Consider the following 18,206-nt stretch of genomic DNA (forward strand, 5'->3'; position numbering starts at 1 on the left):
CAACCAATGAAGTTTGTTCATATAGTCTTGGAGGCCTACTCTCCATTGTAAACCAAAAATAACTCCTGGCTTCATTCTGAACTGTGAAACTTTTAAGTAAACCAATCGGTAAACCTAAATATAAAGAATTACAATAGTCTAAATGATTAAGTACAAGAACTTGAATTACAGGTCTGAAATCCTCTGGAGCTAGCACTTGCCTAAGTGGTCTAATAAGTCGATGCTTATAAAATGTTAACCTAATTTGCGTTTTTAAAGTTAATGCAAAGTCTAGTATCACACCAAGATTTCATGTCTTGACCTTCAATTGAAATACACGATTATCTATACTGTGGGGTGTAATGTCAGGATATCTGGAGGACTGATTTCTACAATTAGAGTGAGCAATTTCAAGTTAGGGGTTTTAGGATTTTAAGGAGGTGGATTGCCCTCTATATATAAATGGGTTTTCTATTGTCAGAATCTTCCCTGCACATAGGTCTTAAACCTCTCACAATAAGGTAAATGGTTCTTATCCCTAGCATGTGGCTAAACCTTAGTGTTATGAGTTTAGCCCCAGTCTCAATCAATAAATAAGGCTCTATGCAAAAGACTGAGTTCTAATAGTTTCAGCTTTTCTGTGTCTTTGACAACCATGTGAGGATCTCTCCTTTTTAACTCAAAACAAAACCTGGAATTGGAATTGGACTTGGACTTGGATCTCTTTGTGGCAACTCTTGTAATGTTCTCCATCTGTTTCCCAAAAACCTTGTACCATTCTATTTCGTACTAATGACTTCAAACCAAGCCACAATTCAATTTCCACGATTCTTTTTATTCAATAACCGCTATCACTGTAGCATAGCAGTAATGGTTTGAAACAGATATTTAGCAAGTTTTAATACAGTTCAACCTTTGAGTTTCCAACCAGTCTCCCTCATAAGCAGGCCGATGCAATACTGTGTGCTGGCCGCAGTGCACAGCTCAACACGCAATTGGACGCGCGTCCAAAATGCATATCAATAACCCCTGATTCAAAATGGGGGGGTTAGAGTGGCCAAAACGCGCATCCAACCAAGCGCGTATCTAATAGTGCTCATCACAACTACATCCATGTTGATGAGGCTACTAGCTATTTCCCTCCGATGCAAAATAAAAATGGGTGCCGCTGCACACATTTTTAGCCTAAAAAATTAACACCTGCCCCGGAGCAGGCGTTAATTCTTCAGGAGCCCAAAAAGATTACAGAAGAGCAGAAAATACTGCTTTTCTGTAGTTCCTCCAAATATCCCTAAAAAGAAGAAAAAAAAAAGTTTGCTGGCAGTCAGGTTAGGAAAAGGGACACCCAATTAATTTCCTATCCCGTAAAATTGAGCATCCGTTTTCCTAACCCCCTGACAGCCACCTCTCCTGGGCGCCTACTGCTGGTGAGGCACTAGGGGCATTCAGTTTCCCAGAGCGCCTCCTTTTTTACTGCGGCAGTCCATTTAAATATGAGCGCCCCAGAGGGGTGCATTGGTGCACATCGGCCTGAAGGAGAAAAGTAAAACTCCTAGTCCTACTAATCTTGGGCTGGTTTGCACAGATTAAAAGGAGTCCATGCTGGAGTCTCCTGGTGATATAGCCTGGAGTTCTAATTTATGTAGCTTGCAGTACGAGTTAAACAATTAATGACAGGGTACATTTCAAACTTAAATGTTAAGGGTTTTCTAAACACCAGTTTCCCCAAGAGCATACAGGAACAGAGCTGATCAAGTATGGCTCCAAAATACTTAACTTCCACTACATATCTTCAGCATTCCCAACATTTCGAGTTTTAAAGCTCAAATTAATTAACACATAGGCAAACTGCTCCAGCATCCGTTAAAATAGCTTCAACCTAATGTCTGTTTAGTATCTAGGCATTATGAGTCATCCAATCTTGAATAATAATCACACAATGTTTTAAACAATCAAGAGGAACTTCTCTAGGGACCACACTGGGGATAAAAAAATTGTACATCATCTGCATAACCATATTTACATGGATGATATAAAATTTTTCATTACTATAGCTGCTTTCTGGTCAACTACTTTTGCTTGTTACCAATCTGTCTTTCTGCCATTAAACAATGGCTGGGACATAATGGCCTTGCCATAAACTTAAATTAAACAGAGGTTATGGTGCTGCAGAGGCATCCTAAGTCTAGACACTGTACTTCAGAGATTCCATCTGTTTTTAATTTTGAAAATATTAATATCCCATTGGTCTCACAGGCAAAAAGCTTAAGAGTTGTCTTAGACAGAGAACTATTAGTCGGCACAAATTGCAGCAGCTATTAAGTTAGGATACAACAATTTTGTTAAGGTCACTGAAAAAAACTGCTTTCAAATGAGTACTTCAGGACAGTTGTACAAGCTATGATTCTGCCGGCGTTAGATTACATTAATGTACTATACTTAGGACTACCAGCCTATGGATTATATGCACTCCATTTATTTCAAATTCTGCAGCAAGACTTATCATTGGTCTCAGCTAAAGTGCACACATTTCACCTACACTTTCTGATCTTCATTGGCTACCCATTGAAATGAAAGTGAAATACAAATTAGTGTCCCCAGTATTTAAAATGATCAGTACCGAGAATCTTTCGTGGATTAACGCGATGATACATGTATACAATCCTTCTAGATCCTTGAGATCATTTCAGAGAGGCCTCCTTGAGTTGCACAATTAAACTCTGGAATTTGTTGCCAGAGGATGTGGTTAGTGCAGTTAGTATAGCTGTGTTTAAAAAAGGATTGGATAAGTTCTTGGAGGAGAAGTCCATTACCTGCTATTAATTAAGTTGATTTAGAAAATAGCCACTGCTATTAATAGCAATGGTAACATGGAATAGACTTAGTTTTTGGGTACTTTCCAGGTTCTTATGGCCTGGATTGGCCACTGTTGGAAACAGGATGCTGGGCTTGATGGACCCTTGGTCTGACCCAGTATGGCATGTTCTTATGGATCTGCAACAGCTCCTGGTAGACCTCCCCCTCCAGTTTCCAGTGCACAGGAATAACTTCAATATTCTCATCAGTTACTAGTCTCCTAGTATTTTAATTTAATACATTCTTAAGGTTTCTCTTTTTCCAGCTGAATTCAGCTTCCTAGTTCATGGTCCTTGTTATTATGTAACTTTCTTACTTTTCTGCTTTACCTCCACTAATTATAAAAAGTTGTTCCTTTGTTATGTTATGTTACACTGATCTACCCCTGTTCGATGTAAACCGACCTGATATGGTATTTAACCTTGAAGGTCGGTATAGAAAAATGTTAAATAAATAAATGTTGCGGCAAGAACCTGTACTTCATGAAGATCTGACTTGGTTTTGTCTTGTGGTATGGCCCTTGAGAGGGATCACTTGCTGAAGCTTGGATATTCTACTGCAGTGTTTTCCACCTTACTATGAGCAAGAAAGTTCTCCACTACTTTAGCCTTTGTGCGAGTCGGTGAGTCTTTGAAGCATGGTGTGAAGATCAAGCAGTGCTTCTTCATTTAGTTTAGATTCTACTCATTTGGGAATTTTTGCAGGATGGATTGAATAAAGGGTTGGCCCTTAATTCCTTGAAGGTATAGGTAGCTGCTCTTGTCTGTTTCAGGGGTCAGGTGAATGGTGAACCTTATCTGCTCACTCAGATGTGGCATGTTTTTTGAGAGGAGTGTAATATCTTCGTCCTCCCTTGCGGTTACCGGTACCCTTGTGGAGTCTTAATCTGGTTTTGAATTTCTTAGTGGACCCTACATTTTGACTGATACATAGCCTTTCCTTGTGATTACTGACCTTGAAAACAATGTTTTTGTTAGTGATATATGTTCTGCATGTCAAATTTCCAAGCTGCAGTCTTTGTCTTGCCTAGAGCCGTTCCTTCGGGTGACTCCAGGAGTAATACAGCTGTGTGTACCGTTTATTCTTTTTTGCCAAAAGTGATCTCACATTTTCACTTGACTCAGTCCATTTCCCTGCCATTTTTGGATAGGGAAAGAGATGCAGAGGAATATCACCCTTTGTGGCACTTTGATGTCAAGAGACATGTTGTGAGGTATCTGGAGGTTTCTAAAGCTTTCTGAAAGACGGATCACCTGTTTGCCCTCCATGTTATGGGTAAACAGGGTGAGCTGGATTCGTGGACTACAATAGCTCGCTGGATTAAGGAGGTAGTTACGGCTCCATATGTGGATGCTACAAAGCCATTGCCTACTCAGGTTGGGCTCATTCCACTAGGGCTCAGGCAGTGTCATGGGCGGAAGTTAGATTGTTGTCTCCCATTGACATTTCCCGAGCTGCGACATGGTCCTCCTTACATACCTTTTGCAGGTATTATCATCTGGATGTGCAGGCCCGGGAGGTCGCTGCCTTTGCATATGTGGTTTTGACAGGACTGTGAGCAGCCTCCCGCCCTATTCGGGAGTAGCTTGGGTACATCCCATTGGGCCTGAATTCATCTGACTGGGTGCTAGGAAATGAGAAAGATACTTACCTGATAATTTCCTTTTCCTTAAACCAGACAGATGAATTTAGCTTCCCACCCTTGGCTGCTGAATGATTGTGCTATGGTTCCCCTGCATGGTTACGTATTCCAGGGGTTATTTATTTATTTATTTTTAATACCGTTTATCTCACATCTAAATGGTTTACATCAGTAATATAAATCATGTATAATAAAACATTAACAACATTTTAACTTCACCATTTTATATTAAAAACATAAAAGTACATAGACAAATTCAAAAGCATCTTATCCCTCCATTTTCTTTTGCCACCTAATCTATGCCATACAAAAAACTTCCCTCCCACTTTTTTAACCGGACTTTATTTTCAAAACGCCTCTCTAAAAAGCCAAGTGTTTTTTGCTATTTTGAAAAATTTCTGATCCCTCTGTAATCTCAGTTCTTCTGGCATTAAATTCCAGAATAACAGTCTTCTACAGTTACAGCCATTTCCCGTACCATATTTAAGCGAATCTGCCTAGTAGAAGGTGTTACCAAAAAACCTTTATTCATTGTTAGTAACTCCCTTTAGGGCATATATACTATAATGTTGTTCCCAACCGATCATTATTTAAATTATTAACAATCTTATGAGCTATTGTCAGAATCTTATAACGAATTCTGTATTCTACTGGTAACCAATGAAGATGGAATAAAGCTGGTGTAATATGTTCATAACATCCTACCCCCAACAACACCCCAACATCCAAATTCTGGAGCAGTTGTAAAGGCTTAATTATGTTTTTGCGCAGGCCCAAAAGTGCATTGTAGTAATCCATATTACTAAAAAGCAGTATCTGTAAAACTAACTGAAAATCATCCTTTTCAAGGTATGGCTTCATGCGCCTTGAAATATGCAACTTATAATACCCCAATTTTACTGTTTTTTGAACGTGTTCTTTGATTGATAAACTAGGTTACTGGTAAGTGTTAATCCAAGTTTAGACTAATGTTAATACATTCTTTGTCTGAGCTCAGTGTTTCCTGTTGGCTGAATGCTGAAATGGTTATCTGTTATTAATCAAGTTTTTGCTAGTCGTCCACAGTTGGCTTTTGAAGAGAATACTGGCAGACTAATGTCACTGCAGGAGTATATATACTGTGACATCAGTTTGCTCCATCGTCATCTGCTGGTAGAGGTACGTAACCCACTGGTCCTGAATTCATCTGTCCGGTTTAAGGAAAAGGAAATTATCAGGTAAGTAGTTATTTCTCATTTTCATGAGATACTTCACCTTTCAATATTGTATATAATATCTAACTGTACCAAAATTCCAGATTTCTGCTCCTCAGCAAAACAATATATCATCCAGTAACAATAATACTAAAGTTTCTATGCCGTGATTCTTCTGAAATCCAAATTGCTCATTCTGAAATATGGAATACTGTGTCACAAACTCTTCCCATTGCTTCAGTACCCATTTTGCAAGGATTTTGCTCAAGGTCTATTTATTTATTTATTTAATAATTTTTATATACCAATTTTTCATGCGAGCATATCAAATCAGTTTACAGTAGCTAACAAATATTCATTTAAAAATATTTGCATTTCCAAAAGAAAAAAGGAAGTAAATACATTGTTTCATGATATAAATAAAATAAAATAGTAAACTAAATAAAATAGTAAATTAAATAATCATAAAATTTAAACAGAGAGGCAGTATAGTAAGAGATATTAAAATCAAAATGTATGTTACCTTGGTATAAAATCAGTAGTCTGAAATCATTAAGTTAACAACTCTTAAAGGCTTGTTTGAATAGCCATGTTTTAAAGACCTTTTTAAATAGTTTAATGTCTGCTTCCAATCATAATTTCTGTGGTACAGAGTTCCATAGTTGGGGGTCCAGCAATAGAAATAATCCTTTGTCTTACATTATTTAGATGAGCAATCTTAGGGGAAGGAATTGGCAGCATCCCTGTACCTGTTGATCTAGTAATTCTTGAAGGGATATGGAAATGAAGTGATGAAGTTAACCATTCAATTTTTTCATTGTAGAGCGTTTTATGAATTAGGGACAGGATTTTATGCTGAGCCCTGTATTTAACAAGCAACCAGTGAAGGTCCTTTAATATTGGGGTAATATGATCAGATCTTCTAGTTCCTGTCAAAAGTACAGCTGCTGAGTTCTGCAGAAGTTGTAATGGTCTTGTGACATTTGCTGGTAGGCCTACAAATAATGAATTGCAGTAGTCTAATCTCAACAAAACAAGTGCCTGTAAAACAGTTCTAAAATCTTTTGGGAATAGAAGAGGTTTTAATCTTTTAAGGATATTTAATTTAAAATAACCATCGTTAATGATTTTTTTAACGCAAGTTTTCATTGTGAATTCGCAGTCTAGGAAGATCCCTAGATCTCATACTTCCAGGGAGATGGGGTAATTTTTAGCTGCTTCTTGAATTTCAAGTTCTTTTGCCTTGCTTAATTTAGGTTTCACAGATTTGAAATCGGATGATAATTTGTCGCTAAGTCAGAAGACACATCCTTATCCTTCTGGATCGGCCTAACAACTGCTTGCTTGAAACATAAAGGCACAATACCTTTTGAAAGTGATAAATTTAACATACAAACTATATAACTCTCCAATGTTGCTAACTTATTTTTACTAATTGGAAAAGGACAAGAGTCCAAACAACTTGAAACAATTCTTAAATGTGTAATAGTCTCTTTTAAACCAATTGTTGTTTCTAGGACAAATGTATCCCAACAAGCCTCAACAAGACTGTACCAAGTCTTTACTAGTACAATGGGAATTAAAATCTACTGAAAGTTGATTTTTCAAATTAATAACCTTATCTTGAAAATATTTGTAACTCTACCAGCAGCAACAGTTGCCAATCCACTGTGTCCCTCCCCCATAAAAAAAACAGCATATAATATTCAAACATTACGAAATAAAAACATACACATTGAATTGGAATGTAAAAGACCGCAACTTTATTAAACACATTAAACCTGAGCTGATTGCTGTAGTCAACTGGGCTACCCACCGCCATGTGCTGTGTACCAAGCAAGATGGTCTCCTGCCGGACACCCCCCTCCCCCCCACTGTATCCCCAAGCAAGGGGGCCTCCCATTGCATGCTGATGCCCTGCCATCATCTGTAAGGCACCAGCCTGGTGATATCCTTATTGTGATGCACCCTTGCATCACGCCAGAAATCCCCCAACCTGCTCAGGTACCCGCCCCAGATGCGACAATATGAGCAATACATCGAACACCTCTCCTAAACCGAATAACATGTGCTGCTGTCTGACTATAAATATAACATTTACAGTACCAATGAGATTAACTAACATGTCAAACTGTCCAGTGATATGTAACTCCCAACCCATACATATACCCCAAGGCAAAACTGAGAAAACTGTCTTGAACAAATAATTATGTGTTCTTGGGCCATAATCATTCTGTACCTGCCACAAATGAGTGCTCTCCAAGGCAGGAGAGTGAGAAAGGCTGGTGTGATCGAAAAGTGGCGAGTGCTCCCTTGCGCTGACTTTTAAAGCACCTGTGAAGTCATCAGCACGTGCCGCCTCTCCTCCCCCCCACACTGCCGATGTCATTGCAGGGATGGTCATCTCCGGGAAGGCTTGTGCTGCTCCGATGCTGGGGAGGGGGGTGGAGGTCAGCGGAGGATGAAGGGCCAGAGGGAAGAGGAGCATCGAGCGCACCACTGCAGGGAACCTCCCTCACATCTTGCACTCAGGAGCAGTGCTCACAGCAGTAGACTGCCGCTTCACCCGGTTACAGGTGGCCTTCGGACACGGGGTGCAAATCCAATCATTACTCTCTGGTCTGTTCTTTAAAGCATTCTATAGAATTTTATCTACATTTTTTACTGATGCAAATAATTCTAGAGGTTTATTTTTAGGATGGTGGAATAATACTTTATTTTTTGTTTGTTTTTAACCTTATTGAAGCTTAGGTTGCTAAATCCACCTCATAATCTACTTTGTCTTGTATAGCTTTAGTACTATATCATTTCTTCTCCAGATTTCACAAATTCCTTCTTTGCAACACTAATTCCTTTTAGTACCAAGAGACACAAGGAGTACATTTATTTCTTTTATCTATTCTTTCAGATGCTATCTCATTGTACAACTTCATAAGTGGCATTCCACTAATTAGCTGCTTTATCTGATAAACTTAATTCAACCTCATCTTTAACCTTATCCCAAGAATTTAATAATAAATCAGCTTCTGGTTGTGCTCAGGCTTTTTATGAATAAAATCATTCTTAATATGTATTTGGTCAGTAGTTACCTTAAATTTTAATATATGAAGGTCCAACCAAGGTAACTTGCAAATTATCAGCTAGGGCAATTAACTCTTGCTATATAATATGATCTACCAGTATTTACATATCTAAAATATGACCCTGATGGTGAGTAGGCAAATGCACTAACTGCTGCAACCCAGAAACCGAAAGAAAATTCTTAATTTTAACCATAGATGCATCCATATCATAATGTATATTAAAATCACCTCCAGTATAGGGCCTTGAAGGGAGCTCAGTCGGAGCCCTCCAAGCACTCGTGGTAAGCCCTGATTGAAATCAGCTGCTGCAGCTAGGGCTCCCGCAGAGAGACTATCAGCTGGACTGGGGCTTTAAAACCCCGTGTATGGCTTAGACTGGCTTTGACTGTCTTCTGATTGCTGTATTTTATTTTGCAATTGTTTTGAGATATATGGGGCGCAAGAGGAAGGCCAAGATCATCACCTCCTCTCCAGCTACTTTAAGACTCGGTCCGATGGATGCTCATCTAAGTAGGCTCAACTTGCTAAGAGAGGACAGTGTTAGAGACATATTAGATGTCTCTTTAAGTCCTGGCGCTGGACCAACTCCTATACAGCCCCCAGGATTTACAGAGGAGGGCAATTCCATTGAAAATGAAGCAGCAAGTGTGAGTTTTGCAAATGTAGGTGAGTTATATGTAGATTCAGCAGCTTCACAACCCTTGAATATTCATCAACAGGGAGTTAAATGGAAGCCCCTCTGTAAACATTGGTGGCATACAGGCGACTGCTGTAGATGCCACCAATGTTACTCTGGGTGACTCCTTTTCAGCTATGGTAGGTGGAAATAGATCAATGATTAAAGATCAGGGAAAAAAATTAACTGAATTGGAATCTAAGGTAAATAGTTTATCATTGAAAATTCAGAATGCTCAAAGTGTTGAATCTAACTGTATTTCAGATAATATAGTGTTACATAATGAGATGGAGAATTGTTTAAAAGTTAAAAACTTGTGGTTTGTAAATTTTCCTTATACAAGACTTTTGTCTCCTTATGAGATGTTTGTAAAATATCTTAAGGAAAATTTAGCATATAAAGATAATGAGATTCCAATCATTTCTAAGATCTACTATTTTCCTCTCCAATTAAGAGAAACTCCTGGGAATCAGGGAGACCTACAATCCCCAGGAGTGTCTACTTTTTTGGAAGAATCTATTGACATCATAAATAAGAGAGCTACTCTTCTTGTATCTTTTTCCCTAGAAAAGGATAAAGAGTTTATTTTTGAAAAATCTCAAAAAAAAAAAATAGGGAACTATTATTTTGTGGTCAAAAAATTTATGTTTTTCCAGACGTTTCAAGGGCCACTCAGGTACGCAGGAAACAGTTTTTGGTTTTGAAAAGTAAGACTATTGAATTGGGTGCAACTTTTTATTTAAGGTTCCCATGTAGATGTTTAGTCAATTATCAAGGCAAGAAATTTATTTTTAGTGTGCCACAACATCTAGAAAGTTTTTTGAGAGATAAAGAGTTAGTAAAGGAAAATCAGGTTGAAGCAGCAGAAACAGGTCTGTAAAAATAAAGATTTCTACCCCTCTCCTCCTTGTTAATTGTATTATGTAAGTTTTCTTTATTTATTTATTTATACAACTTTATATACCGACTTTCAAATATATATCAAGCCGGTTAACAATCATTGAATTTGCAGTACCAAATTAAAAAAAAAAACATTCTTCATAAAAACTAATCTAAGTTTACATACTTTTTTTAAAAAATACATAAGTAAAAACAAAAAACAGTAATATAAAACTAGCACATTTAAAAAAATAAATAAAAAATACAAACCCATCAGCCTCTATAGCCCACCAAAAAGTTACCCAGTCATCCCACATCGCTATTCTTTCAATGGCACGCTTCCCCAAATCACAGAACCTAACAAGACCCTCATTTATTGGATAAATGTGACAATCAAATTTACTTTTGACTGTATTAGTCTTCTTGTAATAAGTTTGCCTGAATTGTTCACTGTTTATTGCCTTTTTTTGTAAATTTTATTTATTGTTTTGAATTTAGAAATTGAATAAAGTATAAATTATAAAAAAATCACCTCCAATATAAAGTCTTTATACTTCAAATGTCACATTGATATCTTATCTATGATTAAATCAACCATCTTCACAGATAGATTTGAAGCACTATATAATAAACAAAAGGTCCATGAACATAATCTTATTAAAATCCCCTTACAACGTATGGGATAATTAAATGGTAATTGTTCAACTATCACATTCTCTTTAAACAATATTAGAACTCCTCCTTGCTTAATAACTCTCACCATCCCAACAAATTATTTTTTAATAGAATAGTTTTTAAATACCAAGATTATGTTAAAAACAGTATGTCTAATGCTTGCTGCGATATTGTATCTGTAATTTCAATATTCTTTTTCCTGACATTGTACATTTATATAGGCTGCAGAAAGGTTGAGTTTCAACATGAGTATAACCAGCTCTAGGTGGATAAACATACCACTTCCCCATCATGAAATCATGAGTTGGAACGCTTAAATTCCCATATCTGCCTTGTCCCATTACCACATCTATCGATGAGCCTTACATAGCTTCTCCTAGCCTAATCAAATAAAACAAGCATGAGATAAAACGTATTAATTTCTCTTTTCTTAGTAACAAATGAAAATGTTCCTTACCAGTTATGGTTCCATGAAGGGGTAGGCCTTTTTGTGAAGGCCCACCTACTTGCCTCTCATTTTATCTTAAGTCCTGGTGATGCTTGCTGCCATCATGATGTCACATGATCTGGGCGGGGCTATGCTGCACACCAGTAGCTGATTGGGAGGCAGACTTCAGTAGGATCAAGTTTTTGCAGGCAGAGTGTTCTGAGGTAAAAATAGTAGCAGAACAATACTTTAAAGTGTAGGGTGCATCAAATAAAGTGCCAATATACTGTGGAAATTGAGGTACTGATGTGTTCTAGGCAGGAGAGAGAGAGCCCTTTGGGTGGTCATATCTGATGATCTTCAGGTAGAGAAATACTACATCTAGGCTGTGGCTACAATCAGAGGAATGCTAAGGTGTATAGGGAGAAATATAGCTAGTAGACAGAAGGTGGTGATAATGTCTTTTTACAGGCCACTGTAGAGGACTTAGGCCTTCTGTTTCCTGGGGTGGCTGAGGATGCTGTGGAAGCAACAGTCACAGTCTTTAGGAGTGGGAGTCTTAGACATTTGTTAATATTGATAGATGATAAAGATAATTTGAAGGGATGGATACCTGTTAGGTTTTGATAACAATTATGTTGTGAGAAAAAAATTACCAAAAGCACAATAGCATACAAGGAGACAGGCAGTTTTTTTTAGTTACCTCTTTATTGTTACATGCACGGGAAGCCAGTAATGTACCGACTTCAAAATGGCATGGCTTTTGCAGGTTTTAAATACAGTTTCCTACCTGGGCAAACAATTATTTAAAGTTAAAAATGGTAAAGACATGCACATTCCTAATCTCTGGGAAAGTTACATTAGCGCTGAAAATGTCTTATGGAGGATTAGATTCACTGTCTTCTTTTAAACTCACGTCAGAATTGATAGATATATTTCTGTAGCTTACTGTTCCCACTACAACTCAGCTCCCATAGGAACCGATGCAAAAAACTTGCGCTGAAAGCGGGCGCTGTGTATTCAGCGCCCGCTTTCATAACGCGCCCCCAGGCACATCTCCTGGGGGTGCAATGCAATATTTAAATTAGGGCTCGCGCTGGCGAGGAGGCACTAGGGGCGATTGCGTGCCCCTAGCCCCTCCTTGACAGTGCGAGCTGGAGAAAGGTCTGCTGTTGGTGGCTGTCCGCTGGTTAAGAAAACGGACGCTGAATTTATCAGCGTCCCGTTTTCCTAACCAGTGCACATGCAGGGGTTATGAAAATGGACACTGATAAATTCAGCGTCCATTCTCCCAACTTTTACTACCGGCACCAGAAGGAGTATATAAATCAATATTAAAGTGTCGGGCACTTAATATTAATTTATTCACTCCTTCACTTATTGCGGATTTGTCCCTTTACTGTCACATGTCAGTGAAAGGACCAATCACCTTTCAGAAGGCTGTCCTGAAAGGGGATTGGTCCTTTCACTGACAAATGTCAGTCCCAAGGTTATTAAATAGGAGACAGTACAGAAAAGCAGTTTTTTCTGCTTTTCTGTACTAGTTTTAGTAGCGCTCAGCAATTAACGCCTTCTCCGGGCAGGCATTAATTTCTGATTGCTAAAATGTGCGTCCTAGACGCATATTGCATAAGGGGATAAGTTAGCACCTCTACAACCCGCGTCTAACTGCAGGTTATACAGCGTGCTGGGCTCAGTTTGCAAAAGTTAAAGTCGTCAATATATTTTACCCTGGCACTCTTTATTAAAATGGAGTAGACCATTTTAACCATTTCAGTTCTTCCTTGGTGACACTAGAACTAGGGGACTTCTAATATATGGTTACTCATTGTGCATAATCTACCAAACTCCTCATCTATGTAAGTGTTATGGGGTACTGCAAGGGTTGCTGAGAGCATTATTTTAGTGATGCTTCTCTTACATAGCATTAAAATGCATTGAAATGATACATACAAAATGAGAAAAATACAATCACGTTAATAAGCATCATTAGTAACCTTTGTCCCCAGGCTCCCATACCTAAAAGGTCTTAGGAAAGATTTTCAGTGGTCAGTAAAATGTGATAGCAAAGAATCTATGGCCTGCATGTGATTTCTAATACTCCTATTATTAATAATATAGGAACAGCAAGAAGAGTTAAACTGACAGACTCCCTCCTTTGTCAGCAAGTAACATATCTAAAGCCACACGATTATCTAAAACTACCTCTTTAAGAGACCTGATTTCTTGTTGCACTAATCCTGCAATTCTCATTGTCTCATTCATAGTGACTTCCACAGTGGCAGACTTTTTTTTTTTTTTTAATTTTAAGTATTCTCAATTTCAAAAACTCCTACACCAGGACCCCTCCCCCCCCCCCCCAAAAAAAAAAAAAAGCCCAAACCAAAAAGTCTGCAACATCTGATGAAAGGGATCATCATCCAAATGGAAATCAAACACAGCCTTTCTCTCAGAAGTAAACCAGTTCTGATGATGCATGTTCAAGATAAGCAATGTAACAAAATATCCAAAAGAAACTTGAAGAATGGTATTAAGGAAATAGTCTTTTCTGCTCCTCGAGGTGTGAAAAACACAGTCCTGAAGTGTTAGACAGATAATCTGCTGTCATCCCCCTTACCTCAGAGGTGGCAAAGTAAATGTTGAAAACATTTTCTCCACTGGCAACAAACCCAACAATGTGCAGCCCTGTGCTTCAATGCAAGCCTTGGCAAGCAGGTACACGAGGAAAGCTGTATATTCATCATGTGGGTTAGAGGTATAATTACCAGTACATCTGAGGTTGTGCCCATAAACCTGTGGAAGATGTCTGTTAGATGGGGTTTCAGCCTCCATAGGCTACAACCTTCGAATAGAATGCACTGAAAGTTTCCTAAAGTTACCCCCACCATAATCACAATGAGGCAGAGTCCTGTTAAAGCACGGAGGATAAGTGAGGCAGTTAGGTGAGGGATCCCCACAGTATGAGGGATATGCTTGAGGGAAGGCCACCATGTTAATTGTCAGCTTGGTACAAATGGACAGTCATGTTTAGTTCATGGTAAAAGCACACATGAGAAAAGTTCCATAGTATAGACAGGAAGTGTTTCACAGCATAAAAAGACCCATTCTTAGTCGTCATCGTTGTGTCAATACAGTTTTGGCTTTCTTAGATTGAAGAGCTGTCAGACTTCAAATGGTAACCTGGCTAGAATCGGAAAGGTTCAGAGACTCTGGTAATCTCTTAGTATTAGCCAGGTAAGTCTGGACAGGTGGACCTAGATATGGCCATGCTACCTTGGAGTACAGGCAGATTAGGAGAGGAAGCAGTATCATGTTTCTTCAATGCCCTCTTTTTTTGTGGTTGACAATATATGCCTCCTGCAGCACAGTATTTTAGGTCATCTTTACCTGCAGTGCATCAGAGACATTTAAGACTCTTGGAAATGGAGTTGGCCACATTCTTATTGGTTTCTTTGCTGTTTAAGTTGTACTTTTACTATTGCACATGGTATCAGAAAAGTATCAAAACAAGAGAGACCTAAAATGGGAGAGTAAGAATTATTGTTACACATTGCAATTTTAATCTAGCTGGGGGGAGTGCAGGCTGAAGAACCAGAGAGGTCTAGATGACCTCAAGTTGGACTTGGCAAACTGGTGGGCTAATTGGTAAAACTGGAAATATCCTTCACGTGGGCATATTTTAAAATCCGCTTACTTGTTTGCGTTAAAGCCAACAAAGTCCTAAGGAAGATTTATAGAAAGTTTACTCAAGTAACTGCTTAAAACTTGGACCACACATACGCACGGTAGGTGTATTTTGAATCATACATGTGCAAACTGTGCGTGCGATTTAAAATTCCAGCTTATGCGAGCTTGTGCACACATAGGCGTGTAAATGGGTACCCGCTTGCTCATTTTAAAGTTAGCGTTTTAGAAAATAGCCTCAGCCATTTAGAAGTGAAGAAATATATAGATTGATGGACTATGGGTGAGATGTACCAAGGTCTTGATACCTTTTGATGTGAATAGCGTAGTGAGGGAAGGGGCAGTTTTCATTGGGTAAACAGCTGTAAAAATGACCCTCTACGGGCATTGCATGCAATTTAACATGTGTGCTAAATGGTCCTAGAGTGCATGCTAAACTTGATCTTGAGACTTTTTTTTATAGTCTTATTTGGAGTTAAAAGAACCTGCAACACCAGATGCTTAAGTGATCTAGAACAATAGAGAAGGGTGAGGATCAGAGGGACATTGAAGAAAGAAGAGGGTGGAGGTGATGGTTGGAGAGCCTTCCCTAAATCAATGGCCTTGACCATCCAGGTCTCCCCTGACAATCAGAAACCAAGGGTGGTTTATGTGAATACCTAACATATAGGTCCTTCCTGGAAATATTCTTTCCCTTGAATTATGGACTCCCCTGAGAATCCATTTTAGGCATTGACCAAAACCATTGGGATTTCCCTGAAACAGTTTGTATGTGGGTAAACACCCTTATGCTAAAGAATGTGCTATATTTTCTTTTATTTTCCTAAAGTGGAATGTAACAGAGATTGGACACATAACAAGAAGATACATTGTTTTGATAAATACAGTATGTACTCAGAAAATCATTTAAAAAAAAAAAAAAAGTATTTAAAAGTGTGAAATTATTTCACAGCTTTTTACATCCCATTTGGTAATTTATTCACAAAAGTTGCATTGCCACAAGTTTGCCACTAGTGCCAACTGGCTGCCAAAGTACAATTTCATAAGAATTCATAAGTCAATTAACTTAAAAATTATCATAAGTATTTTTTTTGTTCACTCACTAGAACATCACATTTCCTTTTAAACCCTTTTTCCCTATTTAAATTTCCTACTGCAGCCCTTTAAAACTTAAATAATGCATTGACCCAGTGAAAGAAGCATAACTCAAAAGCTGTTTACAAAGGGGTAGATATTCTAAGTAAGTTACTTGGATAAGACTTATCCAGCTAACTTTAGACCTGCTATTTGAACAGGTCTAACTTGTCCTGTTAACCAGATAAGTTTAAATATTGCTACTTATCAGGCTAAGTTAACTGGATAAGTAGCTTCTTCCCATATCACCCATTTCCTGCCCATCATTTAGCTTACTTATCCAGATAAGTGCCAGCTGCTAATGCAGCCAAATATTCAACCACCACATGTTAACTGAATAAGTCTTTACTTATATCAACCTAAAAGATATTGGTAGTCCAATAAAAATGTATCATCTGTAACTTGCTGATATGTTTTTATCTAGAATCCACTTAGCATGCCAGAGTTAATATAGGCAGAATACAAATGTTTTAAATAAATAAATATATCTTGTTTACTAATATTTCTATGTATCCAATTGGACTAAAATGGCAATCACACTACTTTATTCATGCAGTAAAACAAATAAATGAACCTTTATAAATGTAATAGCTAGTAGGGTAACCAGACAGTATAGACTGTGTCTTCCCCTTCCTTTTCTCCACCAACCTTTCACTGTCCATTCAACTGCTTTTAAATGAATGCTGATTTAGTATCACAACTAAAAATGTACTCATGCTTGATCCTTAGCTCATTTTGTACAGATCTGAAAGGAGTATAACTTTTGAAAGCTAGTCCAGTATGAATGTATAACCTACAGCTGGTTTGCTAAATCTGTAGATTTAAGTGTACTAACAGAGTAAATACATTTACTTAATTGGATACATAATTAGACATTTCATTCCGAATAGTGTGCTTTTATTCACAGAATTCGAAGAGAAGCTATTTTATTTTTAGCTTTTTAAAAAATGATTAGCCAGTTGGAATAATGATGACTGTTTTTTCAGTGTGTGTGTGTGTGTGAAACATATGTGTCTTCTTTGTGGTAGCCGCCTAATCTGAAGCAAAAAGTGATGAGAAGAAAGTTTGAAAAATAAATTTTAAAAGAAGTGGCATGGAACTTTGCAAGACACTGTGCTAGCACATGCATCACAGGATTTGGGTGCAGAAACTAGTTATAGCATTCATGCCATCACATAATCAGTTGAGCAAAGGCCCTGAATCATAAAAGCATACCAGCATTTATACACCCAAAGCCAGAAAAGCAGTCCTCAGAGGATTCAAGAAAAATACTCGCAGGGAAAGAGGAAATGTCATACCACATATATTTGCCCAGGGCAAGGTATCCTCCTTGGCCACTCATACAGCCACCAGTGCACCCTCCCATTATGGTTTAGGTGACTCTCCCTGTAAAAGGGAGAGTCACCTAACATTCACCTAACATTCCCCCTACTCACCTAACTCACCTACTCACCTAACTCACCTAACATTCCCCCTACTCCTATCCTGCGCCCCTTCTCCCTCTCTCCCACTCCAACCCCACCCCCCTCCCCACCCCATCATACTCTTCAAGGCCCCATCCTTTCCATTGACTCTTCCTCCCCTTCCCCACCCCCCTTCCTCCCCTTTGCCTTTCCACCTCCTTTCCTCTGTACATATTCCCCCTTTCCCTCATTCTTTCCATTAAGTGTAAATAAGGAGATTACAAAGGACGATATAATCTCATACTCATGTATATTTACCCTATAAATGTAGATATCCCCCCTATATTCAGATTTTTCTGCTCCTCCAAGTTAGCTAACCTTCCTTACCTAACCTCCTTACCCATATATTACTTGTAAAAACGAAGCTATTATATGTAATCACTATTGGTTTAACTGTTCTTCATATAATCATGCGTTAATTGTAAAGCCTGTTGCTAAATTTTGTGTTCTCTGTAAACCGATGAGATGTTCCCAACGTTCGTCGGTATATAAAAGCCATTAAATAAATAAATAAA

General features: G+C 38.2%; 1 protein-coding gene across 1 annotated transcript in view; it reads left to right on the plus strand.

The window, feature by feature from the left end:
• Nucleotides 1–18,206, plus strand: part of DTWD2 (DTW domain containing 2) — a 399,585-nt gene that overhangs the window by 175,023 nt on the left and 206,356 nt on the right.

This window comes from Rhinatrema bivittatum, chromosome 1 (genome assembly GCF_901001135.1).
Source record: "Rhinatrema bivittatum chromosome 1, aRhiBiv1.1, whole genome shotgun sequence".
In the NCBI taxonomy this organism is placed as follows: domain Eukaryota; kingdom Metazoa; phylum Chordata; class Amphibia; order Gymnophiona; family Rhinatrematidae; genus Rhinatrema; species Rhinatrema bivittatum.